A 15,463-nucleotide genomic window follows, 5' to 3' on the forward strand; every position below is an offset into this window, starting at 1 on the left:
ACTTTCATTTATTTATTTACATATTTTCAAAAAAATTGCTAACATTTTCTTTGGTCTGATAAATTGGAGTTGTGAGAAGAACCATCTTGCTTTGGTCTTCTTTTTAAATTTTTTAATTGGTGCATTATTGTTGTACACAATGATGGGATTTGTTGTTGTATGTTGTAGATGCACACAAGGTAATGATATAATTTGCAGATATCACTCCCAGAATTTCCCCTCTCCCTCCCTCCCTCCCACACCCATGGTCCTTTTCCTCTACTGATCTCCCTGGGATTTTTAGGAGACTACCCTCACCTTTGCTTTCCTTTTTCCTCTCTAGCTTCCACATATGACAGAAAACATGACCCCTGATCTTCTTAGTTTGACTTATTTTGCTTAACATAATGGTCTCTAGTTCCATCCATTTTCCTGTAAATGCCATAATTTTGTTTTTCTTTATGGCTGAATAAAATTCCAGTGTGTGTGTAGACCACATTTTTTTATCCATTCATCTATTGAAGGACACCTAGGCTGGTTCCATAGTTTTGCTGTTATGAATTGTGCTCTTATAAACACAGACATGCATGTATCACTGTAGTTAGACTCTAATTCTTCAAAATAAATACTTAAAAGAAGTATAGCTGTGTCCTATGGTGATTCCATCAGTATTGAGGAGGCTCCCTACTGATTTCTTCATAGGGGGAAATAATTTAGTCTTTCACCCTTAAGTATAATGCAGCTGTAGGTTTTTTAATACATACTCTTTATCAAGTTGAGGAAGAATATCCCTCGTTTTTGATATTGTTTGTCAATAATGGGTTTTCAATTTTGACAAAAAATCTTTCTGCATTAATTAATTGATAAAATCATGTAATTAGTCTTCTTTATTCTGTTTATGTGGTTGATTACATTGACTGAATTTCAAATATTGAACCAGCCTTGCATCCCTGGAATAAACCTCATTTAGTCATAGTATATATTCTCTTATATACTGCTCAATTCTACCTGCTAAAGAAGGTGTGTGTGTGTGTGTGTGTGTGTGTGTGTGTGTGTTTTCCTTTCTGTCTGTTTTATACTACCTTTCCTGAGTCTTTGCAGAAATTCTAGAAAACTATTTGGGCCTGGAGATTTCTTTGTGGGATATTTTTATAAATTTAATTCCTTTAATAGGAATAGAGTTACTCATCTATTTTATATTTAGTTTCTTGTGGCAGTTTATGCTTTTTGAGGAATTGACACATTTTACTTTAGTTGTCAAATTGATGTGCATAGTACTGTATGTAGTATTCATTTATTATTCTTTTGATGTCTATGGAGTATAGGGTGATAAATTCTATTTCATTTCTGATATTGGAAATTTATACCATCTCTCTTTATTTACTTTGTTAGTCTTGCTAGAGGTTTGTTAACTTCATTGATCTTTTCAAACAACCAGTTGTTTCCCTGATTTCATCTATTGATTTTATGCTTTGAATTTCATTGATTTCTACTTTTATCTTTATTATTTCCTTCATTCTGCTTCCATTGGGTTTATTTTGCTATTGATTTTTCTAGATTCTTGAGGTGGGAACTTGGATTATATAAGACCTCTTTCTTTTTAAAATATACATATTAGAGCTTTAAATTTCATTATCTGTGTATTTTTCATTATTGTGCATTTTTAAAAATTTACTTTTAGACTTGCTCTTGATCAATGAATTTTGCAGTGTATTCTTCAGTTTCCACATATTTGGAGATGTTTATCTTTCTGTTATTGGAGTCCACATTTTTTCTACTGTGTCAGATCAAACCTTCTCTATAATTTAAATTCTTTCATATTTTTTGAGTTATTTTACAGTTTGGATATGACCTATCTTGGCATAAATCTGTGAGCACTTGAAAAAAAAATGTATTCTCCTGTTTTTTTTAAAATTGGACACAATACCTTTATTTTATTTATTTTTATGTGGTGCTGAGTATCAAACCCAGGGCCTTGCATGTGCTAGGCGAGCGCTCCACCACTGAGCCACAATCCTAGCCCCTGTATTTTCCCGTTTTGCAGTGGAATATTTTATGCAGGTAAATTAGATCCCACTGCTTGGTAGTAGTTTCAGATTTTTCCTATTCCTGTTGAATTACTGCCTAGTTATTCAAACAATTGTTAAGAGGTAGGTGTAAGTCTCTAAGTGTAATTGTGGTTTTGTTTGTTTATCCTCTGGTTCTGTCACTTTTGCTTCATATATTTTATAGCTCTGTTGTTTGGTACATACTCATAAAGATTGCTATGTCTATTTTGTGGATTGAGCCTTTTATACTTATATCTCTTTGTCTTTAGTAATTTTCTCTCTAAAATACACATTATCTGGTATTAACAATCCAATTTTTTTTCATAAAATGAATGTTATATGATGTACCTTTTCCCCATAATTTTATTTTCAATCTGATTATATTGTAATATTTGAAGTGCATTGTTGTAGGCAGCATTTAATCAGGTTATGTTTTAAATTCCGCTCTAATAATCTTTGTCTTTTAATCAGTATAGTTGAATCATTTATATTTAATATAATTATTAATGGGTTAGGGCTTAATTCTGCCATTGTATTTTTTTATATTCTGTTTGTTCTGTTTTTATTTCTCTAATTTCTTCCCTACTTTTGTTTATTTCTTATTTCTATCATTTATTTGTATCTTCCTGTGGATTACTAGAATAGTTTTCACCATTCCATTTGATTTATCTCAAGTGTGTTTAAGTCAATCTTTTTGTGTAGTTTATTCCCCATAGATATTGCTCTAAGTGTTATGTTATATATTTTAGTATACTGTTGTCTTCTTACCAGTTCAAGTGAGGTATAGAAACTTTAATTTACATGTGTTTCCTCTATGTATAATATAATTTTCTTAAATATTTCCTCTTTATTAATTTAGAACCATATCATACCATGTATAACTTATAAAGTTTCTATCCTTAAACAGTATTTAGAAAATTCAAGAGAAGAAGCAAAGTATACTATATATACTTATATTTTTGTTTACTATGTTATTGCTTTTTTAATGTTCAAAACCGGCTTTATTATTTCCTATCTGCTTAGAGAACTTTCTTTAGATATTATTTAAGGGAAGCCCTGCTGGTGACCAATTCTCTTAGCTTCCTTTTATCTGTAAGAGAATGTCTTGATTTTATCTTAATTCCTAAAGAATATTTTCACTGGAGGTAGTATCCTGGGTTGACAGTGCTTTTGTTTAAGCATTTGAAAAATGCTTTGCTTCCCTATGGCTTCCAGAAGGATTTCTGATAAGAAATCTACTTTTGTTCAAATGATTTTCTCCTGTAGTTAAAGTGTCATTTTGCTCTTGTTACTTCCACAAGTTTTTTTTTTTTTTTTAATATCTTTAACTTTCATGATATCTGCTATGATGTATCTTGGTGTAGATTACTTTGTTTGTCCTGTTCGAGTTCAGCTCAGCATCTTGACTCTGTTTATGAGTTGTTTGGTTAGAGGTTTTTAATTTTTATTTATATTTTGCCAATGTAGTAGTGTTTTCAGACATTATTTCTTTGAGTATGTTTTCATATTTTTCCTGTCCTGGAACGATCAAACACAAGCATTAGACTTTTATTTTATATTCTCACAGATACCTGAGAGGGTTTTTTTTTTCTATTTTTTAGGTTAATTTTCACTGTTTTAATTTATATTATCTTCTAGTTCCCTGCTTTCTTTCCCTTCATTTCCTCCATTTTCTTGTTGAATGTTCTTATTGAGTACTTTGTTATTATTTTTTCCAGTTCTAAAGTTTTAATTAGATTCTTTTTATATCTTCTGTTTTTTGAAATTTTGTATTCCTTTGCTGAAACTGTTTTCACTTGTTTCCCATATGTTCATAATTGATCTTTGAAGCATTTTAATGATATCTGCTGTCTTCTTGATATTGACATCTATTAATTTCTTTTTTTCTTTCAGTTTTAGGCCTTCCTGTTTCTCAATATGTTACTTTCTATTGAATTCTGAATGGAGAGACAGGAAAAAGGGAGGGTAGATGCTGTCTCATTACTGTAAGGTAGAAAAAACACCAGGTGTCCCACTCAGCTTCTATTGACCCAACAAGATATGGCTCCTTATTACTACTGAATAGAAGTGGGAGCTCACACTCCCCACCTGGCTTCTTTTGATGGCTCTGCGGCTGGAAGGGGGGGGGGGGAGTTCCCTCCTGCTACTGCTGTCCACGTGGTCTTCACTGACACTGTGGTGGATGGAGATGAGGGTATGCAATCTTGTTACTTTGGGGTAGTGGTGAATGTTCTGAAAGTTCTGTTACCAAAAGGCCTCCTCTGATAAAACCCTAGCCAGGGCAGGGAAAGGTATCTTATCACTGCCAGACAGGAGTTGGAGTCTAGACTCCAGGTGGTCTCTACCTATATCACTATTGGTTGGTAGCTTTATTACTGTGCAGTCTTGTAAAATCCCAATTTCTTACCAGAATTTTTCTGATACAGTATCAGCAGGGCATTTGGGGACCCTCATTACAAGATGACAAGTTTACACATTTAACTTCAACTTAGCCTTTGCTGATGTTGGTGGGGTTATGGTCAGAAATTCATGTGCAGTGTTTGGCTAAAGAAAAGCAGTTGTAATCTAAAAGCTTTCTGTCTTTCGAGGATGCCCTTTTCCTGAACCTTTGGTTTAAAGAGGACAGGTTTTTGTTAGGGCTTTTTTTTTTTTTTTCTGTGTGCATTTGTTGATATTTCTGAGTTTCTGGCTTGTTCGGTTCCAACCCTGGAATACATGAAGCAAAAAGAAAACTTAGAGAAATCAGCACCATGCTATTCTTCAGGTCACTATGTCTCTGGTGGACTTTCTACTTCTCCCCACCTCTTAGAGTCTTCATATGTTTGCTTTATATATAACAGCTAGGAGTTTTAGTTGTACTTAACAGAAGAAATTGAGAAAAGCCTCCACTTCATTTTCTTGGAAGTGGAGGTGTGTATTATTATTATTATTTGTTTAGCACTTGGCATTTAGTACTTGGCATTTTGTCCTAAGATCTAGGACACTATTTGCCCCTCCTATTTGAAAGATATCATTCCAAGCTACAAAATCTGGCTGGTGATGCCACTGTAAACATAAAGTTGGCAGTAGTCACTGGCTGAATACAAAAAATGCCGTCTTGTCCTGAATACAGGCATGCATGGCAAAGACTCAGTCAGTTTGGGAAAGAATACTGTCCATCTTCACCATAATATTTCACCATAATATTTTCATTGCAATAGCAATGAAAAGAGCAAATTATAATTGCTACCATATCTCAGTGCCCTTTTCGAAATGGTTTGAGCACATAGTGTCATCTAATTCTCACATCAAGCACTTTTGTGTACATGCTTTTGTGAGTGTGTCCTTGTTTAGTGTGTAGTGACAGTCTGTGCTAAGAAAAAAATAGACTTAAAGAATAAGATACCCTAACTTGCTGTTCTAATTGAGGAGACCAACACTATGTAAGCAGAGAATCAAGAAACAAGGTTTCAGGTAGAGACACATGCCTTGAAGACAATAAAAGCTGGGGATGTGGTAGAATGTGCCTGGGGTGGTAGAAACTACTGTATGGAGTGATTGTGGCAGACCTGTGCAACATGGGTGACCTACCCAGGGAATAGCGCTCTATCATGTTCCAAACTTTTTAATGATTATAACAATTTAAATTTAAAGGCTAAAGGTATATGCATATCATCAAAAAGTCAAGTTTTTGCTTTCTATTGGAAGCATAGTTTTATTTCATATGCGCCATGGATTAGTAGTGGAATTTAAGGTACAAAGATTTTGAAACTTCAGGTTTAGATTTGTCTATAAATGTGTTCTCCATGTGGGGTCATGCTAGGCAGAAAAACATAATTGTATGTATTTGGAAGACCTTCATATGCACTTTGTATATATTTTACTCATCTTTACAATTTTCTTGGGCAAAGGTTTATTCATATCTCCATTTGTAATTGAGGAAAAAGAGAGTGAGAGGTTAAGCTGCTTCTCTCTGCTTGTATTTTCCAAACCTAGAAAAAATTCTCTGTTCATCTCTGCCTTTCCTAGTGCCCAGGGGACTGATCATTATTTCCTGTACCACCAAAGGCTTCCTTGCTGGCTTGTTTCTGGTTGGCTAGCTGGATTTGGCTAAAGGGTATCCCCAGCAAGGGATCAGAAGGTGAGAGAAGAAAAGGGCCAGTGTATTAATTCGCTGCCACAGTACTATTAGCAGGTGGTCATACTGTAACTCTGTCTCCTGCCAGCTGACACTTCTTCCAAGGCTCCAGTTCGCAACAGCCTCTGATTCTCTATTTCTTCTCCAGAGAAGTAATCAAGGCTTCCTGCTCCTGTTCTTGAGTCTCCAAGTACCTCATTATTCCTTGTTGATTCCCTTCATTAGAGGAATGCTCATAACTCTCTTCATTAAATTAGCTTTAGAATCCCATCTGGATCACATTCTATTTTCTTTGAGGACCCTATGGACATAAGGAGATTATGTAGTTAAATGGCACAATTAGTACATGGAAAACCTAGGATTCCTAAGATTCCAACTCAGGACTTCCTAATTCCAAAACTCCTGTTTTGTTTTTTTTTTCCTACTAAAATTAAATTCTGCTCCTTATCCCTAAAACATTAAATAATACATAAGTTATGGAACGGATAATGACTCGCTCAAATTGACCACCTAAATTGAAGAAGTAATTTTTAACTGGCCAGGTTTTTAGAAATGTGTTTTATACAAATGCAGAATTAGAAGACCTGCATCTGCAGCTATAACAAAGCAGGTGGCAAATTCTTCAGGCATATTCTCAAAACCAAATTTATCCACAATTAGAAAACTTTCTGATGATTATGAGTGTTAAATGTGGTGGTTTTGCTTTAATTAATCCCACATTGGATCTGTAATCATTGCAATATAGTTTAAAAGATTTGGCTATTTAAGACTAAGTGTTTTATAGTTATGCCTTATGATGATCACAATGGCTCTTTTCACTGTAGGCATTAATAAAAGATAATTGACCTTAGCTTCTGTGCTTTGCTTTCAGCTAGGGGACACAGCTCCTATCATGGTCAATTATCTCACAGTAATTCCAACAACAAAAGTGACTTTTGCTTAATTAAGCAATTTTCTAATCACCTTCCTGGACTGAAGAATGTAACATAGCACATACTAATATGGCTGCCCCACACGGGTAATTCACACATAATATAAACTATTTTCTGAGATTGAACAATTTAGGCAATGAGTGTCATGAATACAATTTCAAACTGTAGACACTTGAAGGATAAATTAAGACTCATGCTTATCCCTGGGCCTCAGGCTCAGTGCAGAAAAAACAAACTGCTTTGTCTTTGCATATAAAATCCAGCTATTTCTACCTCTCCCCAGGCTTGCTCATTTGAGCTGCTCAGAATTCCTGCAAAGTGCATATTAAGAACACTACACCCCCATGTGGTGGCAAAAATATTTCTGGGAAGTCATGTATGTTCAATAAGGACCTTTCTGTTATTTTATAAAGTTTCTAATTTCTCTAAATATGGTATTTTTAGATATTATTAAAGTTTAAAAAGTTTTATAGATCAGTAACAATAGCTTTAAAATACTCTGTGTATAAATTGTTAAAATCTATTTCTCTATTTTTTTCTTTGTTAAGTATTTCTGTCAACTGGAGAAGAGATTGAACCCATGAATTGCACAAATAACTGTGTGTGTGTGTGTGTGTGTGTGTGTGTGTCTATTAGAATAGTCTATCATACCTTACTGGAGGCGGTAGAAAAATATTTTGGACTGTCAGTCATAAGATATGGTTTTTGGACCTTGGACTTCTACTTGCCAGTTCTGTGGAAATCATTCTTAGCCTCATTATTTTTATCTGAAAAACAAGGGAATGAGTTCTGCTTAATATATCATTTCTAAAAACATCATGCATAAAGTAACATTTTATTAAATTATACTTTAAACCCTGTTAATTATAACAAATGAAATTTTTAGCTAGTCTTAAATTGTAAAACTAACTAGTATAAAAATTCAGAGGCTCTGTGTACTGAATTTTGAAACACTATCTTTAAAATTAGTTTTATATGTACATTGTGATTTACAAATATGATGAATAAATATACCTACAGTTCTAAGTTTACAGTGACATGCACAAATAATGGAGAGAAAGAGTGATTGTGAAACCAGCTGTTTTTTTTTCTAAAATGTCTATAGCTATCTTTTATTTTGCTAATAAAATTTGTACATGCAACTTTGTAAACTTTCAGTTTCCACTCAACCTAGAGTAAAGCCTGTTTCTTTGACAGTGCTAATATATTCACCTCATCAGACTTGATAGCATGATATTGATTGGCTTTCTATTTTATTCCCTATTTATCTTTAGAGATATTTTGAGATTGAGACAAGATGTACTAAAGAGATTTTTATAGAGGTAAATGGAAAATAGACACAGGTTGTGATATTATTTATTATTGTTACATTATTTGTTATAATTGTATATATTATTATATTATATATAATTGTTATATAATATTATATATAATTATATTATATATAATTGTTATATTATTTAATATTGTTTATTATTTATTATTATTGTGATATTATTTATTATTGTTTATTATGTTAATAAATATATATTATTTATTATTGTTCATCTAGACACAGGTTGTGATATTATTTATTATTGTTACAGTTTTGAAATAAGAAGAAAAATTAAAATATAGATCAAATTTAGAAAGAAGGAGGTTGGGCGGAGGACAGAGAAGACTGTGGCTTGAATTTCCTGAAGACCTTTGTATTTAACACTTTACTGTGTAGTATAGTAGGTGAAGTTGAGAAGGAAAATAAAATACGAAGGAAAATATAATACAAAGGAAAAGAAAGAGTCTTTTCTCTGGATTTGGGTAATTGGTAAGAGATTAAAAATAAAGATTTCTCCTAAGTTACTTGCTCAACCACAGTCTTGATGCTCTTTAACAGAGACTTTGAAGAAACTTAAGTGCGGCTTACAGGAGGTTTTTGAGAGCCTTGTGGGAACATGGCTCAATCACCAAGAGAAGGCAGCAGTTTCTAGGCCTCCACTTCACAGGAGAATTCAGAAACAAGAGCATACAGAATTCATTTCCAAGGTGTTGTGGGCAAATATTTCTTTTATGTCTTTTTGTTGTTGTTTTATTCCTCCTGCATCATCTTCTGGGTTATCCTATAGACAAGCCATTCAACCAATTCATGTTTAATTTAGAAAACTATTTGACAGCAACATTTTTTAAATTTCAGTCTCAATGAAGAAACAGACCTGCCCTGAGTCACCATGAGGTTTCTCAGTAATGAGGCTGGAAAAGACCAAAATGGGAGTAAACCCAAGTGGTGCAGATCTGACACTTTTGATGATGTTTATTTTATTGACTTAGCATATTTTATTGTGTGACATGCCTGTTTATGGGATTCTGCCAAGTAACTGAAGAGCAAAACTTTTGAGCCAGTGACAATTTTCCCTTTCTTGTGGAGTTTCACAGTAGTCAAAGAGATAGACCATCAAATAATCATATTTTAACTGTAATATATATTATTTAACATATAAGATATCTGTAATTGTACATTTGTAAAAAATATATATTAACAGTAGAAGGAAATATTATATATATATATATATATATATATATATATATATATATAAAATTTGGATACATGATATAATAATATATATAATATTATATCATGTATCCAAATAGAAGTAATATAAATGAGAGAAAATTCCACCAAAGATATGAAAATATATGGAAAATAATGCAGGACCATATGCATCTTATTATTACCTTTGTTGATATTATTAATTCACAATGACAGAGACATTTCTGATAGTGGTACACACTTTATGCATACCTTACTCAGTAAGTAGCTTTTGATCATTTTTTATTTCCAACTAATGTGCTAGATGTTGACCACAGGTTGTAGTTTGGATCAAAGGTCTTCTTCTTCTTCTTTCCCCTCAATCTCTGAATCACTGACAAGTGTGATGAAGGAAGCCCCATTATTTCTGACCCACTTATTTTAGTCCTTACTGGCTAGCCACCTCATCTAGGTGACCTGAGCTCAGTTGTGTCTTGTGGAGCTAAATGTAATTTCTCCCTTCTTTGTGGTCCCACAGAATTTTGATTGAACCTATGCTAGTTCCCTGGATGTTCTGTGGTATATTTGTTACTATCAAGAGCCTTCAAATTTTCATGATATTCCTAAAAGCTGGATATTCCTAAGATAGGAATTAGGGTGATAAAAATAAATTAAGCATATTTCCTTTATTCAAGCAGTTCAAAATATTATAGAGGAAATAGGAATATAGGTGCACAATTACCTCACTTAGTGAGGTGCTAGAGCTATGTATTGTGTAAAGAGGTGGAGCAGAGGAAATGAGAATTTCTTCCTCTTGGCAAAAATGCAATAGACAGGAGTTCAAAAAACTTTGTAGATGAGCAAGGGTAGTTACAAAAAAAAAAAAAAAAAAAAGGACTAGAGAAGGAAAGTTCTTCTATGCAGGAGAAACAGAATATTCAAAGATATAGAGAGGAAGAGAGATATTGAACAAGTAATTGGATTTGGCTAGAGTAGGAAACAAGTTATAGAAGACATTCAAATCATGGGAATCTGAAACATCCCTGGGAGTGAGTAGAGAAAAAGGAAATGATAGGTACTGTTACAGAAGGAAAGGGAAGTGAAGGAGCCCCCTGGAGGAAAACTTAGCAGGGATGTTTGCTGATAGGTACTCTACCAAAGGGACAGGCCTCTGCCCAGGGATGCCCAGGCATGAGCAAGTATGTGCCCTATTTGAGGCCTAGAATGAGAAATTACTGTTTCTCCCATGTTGGTTTTGTGACTCTCATTAGTGAACATCCCAGTGTTCAGACACTCTAATTAGATTGGTTCAAGTTCCTAGTTAAGAGATATGGATTTTAAAAAACATTTCTTCCCCACCAAAGCTATTACTCTTCAAAAGCCAGAGCAGTGCCAAGACTTACTTCAGAGACATTTCCTGGTCTCTAGGGCCCTAATTAAAGGAAGGTCTGAACAAAGAGGAACGCTTTGCCTATCTTCCTGAACACAGGGAGGTGGTGTCCCAGAGAGACTTTCTATAATGGTTAACTCTGCGGCTGCAGTGGGTCTTTCCAGGATCATTGCAACTCTGCCTCCCCACTGTTGCAGTAGAGATATTCAGTTGAGGCTACCTGGATCAAGGCTCGGTGCTTCAGAGGAGATGTCTCAGTGACTAGGGCTTCATTCAAATCCCACATGAAGAGGGCCCAACAATGGAGTTGATATTTTATCTGGGAAGCCAGCTTGTGCATGACTGGAAGGAACACAGAACAGAGCAATGGGAGCTCAGCGCTCTATCACAGAAGCTTGAAAAAGAAACCCTCAGTAATCCTATAGTTTCTAGTAATCCTTTCTAGCTGTATTTAGTAAATTTTGGAATATCTAAGCTTGGAATTAAGTATTTTGTGACTCTCAGAGTTTCTAATTTTACATGTAATGCAGTCAAAGGTGAGCTCCATATGTCAGTGGTTTATTGCTTTCAGTGTTGTCAGGATAAATTAAATATCTTTTTATGAGTGTTCAGTGTGAGAAAGTTTATCATTATTTTTCAGGTACAAAATCTAGGGCTTCGAGTAGTTACATATTATACCACTTGTCCCACAGGAAACTAACTGGTAGAACTGGGATAAAAAAAAATAAAATAAAACTTCTTATAAAACTGATAATGTTAAGTAAAATTTGAATCACAAGTTCAGCATAAGATATGGTGATGATATATTTTATAATTAAAAAAAAAGTATTTCCTGATCTCTTCCATTCAAAAGGCTAGAAACAATGATAGCTGAATAGCTTTGAACATCTCCATTGCCTCATATATGGTTTCTTTTTTAAAAAAATAATTAATTATTTTTTTACTATTTCTTCATATATGGTTTCTAATATCATTTTCAATTTTCTAATATCATTACCAATTTTCAAGTAAAAAAGCTAAGGCTTCTTGAAAAAAAAAATCTCCAAGAAAAAGGCCGATTTTAGGTCTGAGGTAGGAAAAATACAAGAATATCTTGTCATATCAGGAAGCAAGTACCCTATCTACCCAGATACACAGTGTCAAAGTGTTAAAAGGATTTAAAAGCCCATTTCCTTCCACTGGCAAAACAAGGTGATATATGGGCATCAATAAGAATTATAATTAGAACAGATTAAAATACACCAAATAGATTTGAACCCATCATTTCAGAATTCTATTTAAAAACCACCTCATTATTACTTTGGAGGATGCTAAGGAATCTATTCATTATTTTGAAAACTGATAAGTAAAGAGAAAGAATGAAACATTTGTTCTGTTAGTTTAATAAAAACTGAAATTTAAAGTAATAAAATTTTTGAGATTTTTCTTTATAGCATTCTTCCGCCTAGTAAATTTGGAAGACATGAAAAATTATGGCCTTTTTAAATGGGCAGACCTAGAAAATATTACCAATGGCAAAAACATCACAAAAAGAGAGACAATTAGACATCATGTGAATTCTGATGGAGGAACACCTCACAGACCATGAAAGAATTTTGTCTAAAACACAGAGCCTTTGTCTCTAGAGTCAACTCCCATTTCATGAGAGATACAGGAACAATAGCATGAGATAATACAACCAGAAAAACCCAGACTGTCAGAAGCACTAGAGGACAATCTACCTTTTTTTTTTTTTTTTTAAACTAATAAATTACAGGAGGGGACATGGGGGAGGGGAGGAGATATGTTTGTAAGCAGGAGTGTGACACTTGTTACTCAGTATTCTTATTCCCTGTCCTCCATAATATTAATATACACTTTTTCAAGGGTTACTAGAAAACTAAAGCATGGCAAGAATTTATGGTCTATGGTAGAAAATACTACTTTCTTCCCCCTTCCCTTAGTCATAGTTTTATATCTAAGCAGACTATACATGGTGGGAGCTTAATACACGTTTATTGAATTAAATCATAACTGGATGTGTGAAGCATACAGAAACTGTACTTGACATCTTGAATATTTATGGAGGAAAAACATTGAAAGAGAAACCATAAGGCTTTAATTTTAGCCTGAGGATAGTTGCCTTCTTATTGAGAAGTTTTAGGCTGGTTGCTTAGGTTCTCTATGTTCTAGTAGAAACAGTGATTACTTTATAGAGCTTTAGAGAGGCTCCAGTGAGATACTGTAGGTGGCTACCTCTTAAAGCTGAAAGGCTCTGCCAGTGTATGGATATTCTTATTGATTAGTGCACAGTTTAAAAGCCATAAGAACTCAGAGAAGGCAGCTATTCTCAGGTTCAGAAGTTTGGAAGATTTTCTTTATGAGAGTACAAGTTGAAACTTGGAGAAAAATGCAATGCCTCATTTCACGGAAAGCACACTGCAGAGGAAGAACACAGAGAAAGCCAGAAAAAGTTTAGAATTTAAGGCACAGGGTCATGGAGCCAGAGAATATCAGAGCTGGAAGGGAGACTAACAATTGTCTAGCCTAACTATTGCATTTAAAAGTTAAGAAATCTAAGGCCCAGAGAGAATAAGTGTCTTGCCCAAGATGAAAACAGCTGGTAAGTGCCTGAGACAAGGACTTCGGGCATTACTTTTCTTCCTCCTATGAAAGCGTCCTCTTAATGGTAAAATTTGGCTGACCAGAACTAAGGAGGTTAAGATTGGTTGAGCAGAATAAGGTAATTAGATTTGGGGGGTAGGGTAGGGGAAAGGCTTTGACTTTAGGTTTTAGATGTGATCTCCTGTGCAATTGTGAGCCTTGATAAAATTTTTTCAAAGGAGAATTATAAAAAGAATCAGTGGGTTGAGAATAGTATATTTTATACACTGGAATGAGTAAAGGTTGGCATAGAAAGGAACTGTAGAATGTCATGCAGGTCCTCATGTGATCCAGAGGTATGCTGATGCTTGGGGAGAGGGGTAGAAAAAAAGGGTGGAAATTCTAAGGGGAAAATCAAAAGCCATTGATGACAGGTCTGAAATAATCATATAGGACTACATAGGATTATGAGTAGATTTATAAAATCATAGAATTTTGCATAGACAAAGTATAGAAGATACTATTACATAGCTTCTACAATCAATAGATATTCCAGAAACAAAAAGTGACACGGACAGCAAGTGACAAAGTCAAAATTCAAGTCTACTGCCATTTTTACCATTAAGGTTTCTTAACCTGGGATTCATGGATCCTCAAGGAATTGATGACTGAGTCTTGATTATTTGCTAACCCCTGTGGAGATATGTGCATCGTTTGAATTATTCATATTAGTGTGTTTTGTGGAGGAATTAGTGCGAGAATTTAGAGGGGAATTGGGTGGGCGGGTGAGTGATCAGTGGAAAGAATGTCCATAACTTGTAATAGATCCCTTCAAAATCAGCATGGTCTCCCAAAGGTTAAGAACTTTAAAATGTAGGTGACAACTTAAAACAATGTTATTTGGAATAAGTATTTTTATATATTTATCCTCTTAAAGGTTTTTTTCCCCCTCCTAATTCACCTCAAAGAATACCTAGAAATGGGAGAGAGTTTACATGTCCTGGACCCCATGTAAGTGTCTGTGACCCCTGGAGCTCTGCTGGTATCTATGGAAGTATTCCTAGTCTTGATTGGTAGGAGTCATGCTGATATCCACATGTGGAGATTGTGCCTGGTGATGATATCCCCAGCATCTTGTATTGGAATAGTTAGGGCTTAAAGACTTGGTTCATTCTTGCTTCTCTTTTTACTTCACTATATCCCCTGCATCCTGGGTCTGTTCTCCATCCAGCCTCTGGCTTAGGCATTATCCTCTGCCCCTACCCTCTGCTCTGTGTTCAACATAGAAGCTGTGTGGATAGGTGTGGAGGCTCTCAGCTGCTGCATGTTGTCCTATATAGAGGGCCTGGAAGTATTTGTTTTTTTTTTTTTCATGACACATGTCTGCAAAGAATGATTATTTATCTACTCTAAACCTAAATGCTCCTTGAAACCACTTTTGTCTTAACTAAAGTTACTCCATTTGGCACAGAGCCTCATTTGTCACCCTGTAAAACAGAGACTATGGTAGTAATAGTTAAGTAGGATAATGCTTATGAATGTCTTAGAATTCTTACTGGAATTGAAGGTATTATTATTATTATTTTACTTTTATTTTTATGTATTAGGTCTTTTTTTCCTTTTAGTATTCCTAATACCTAGCACAAAGCTAGGGACGTAATAGGAACTTGGTAAATATTTGATTAATCACTTTAGACAGTGGTCCCTATGTGGTGCTAAAATAACAACAAACCAGAAAATCTTAACTAATATATGAGTTTACCTATAACCAGTCCAGAAAATATATGATTTTGGTATCTCAGAACATGTAAACATCTGTATTGCAAAAAATATTCTTGAAAAGTACATACTGTCTGAAGAAACTACATCATATTTCTGAATATGTTTGTCACAAGGTATTTGCTTACCATA

At 34.3% G+C, this 15,463-nt stretch overlaps 1 long non-coding RNA gene across 1 annotated transcript; it reads right to left on the reverse strand.

Moving 5' to 3' along the window:
- Positions 1-5,712: 5,712 nt before the first annotated feature.
- On the reverse strand, positions 5,713-8,407 carry LOC125612001. The gene is made up of 2 exons (XR_007342238.1): positions 7,728-8,407; positions 5,713-6,445 (listed from the first exon to the last, which is right to left on the reverse strand). It is a non-coding gene; the product is annotated as an uncharacterized LOC125612001 (long non-coding RNA).
- Between the last annotated feature and the right edge of the window lie 7,056 nt (positions 8,408-15,463).

This window comes from Marmota marmota, unplaced genomic scaffold (assembly GCF_001458135.2).
Source record: "Marmota marmota marmota unplaced genomic scaffold, marMar, whole genome shotgun sequence".
Classification (NCBI taxonomy): Eukaryota; Metazoa; Chordata; class Mammalia; order Rodentia; family Sciuridae; genus Marmota; species Marmota marmota.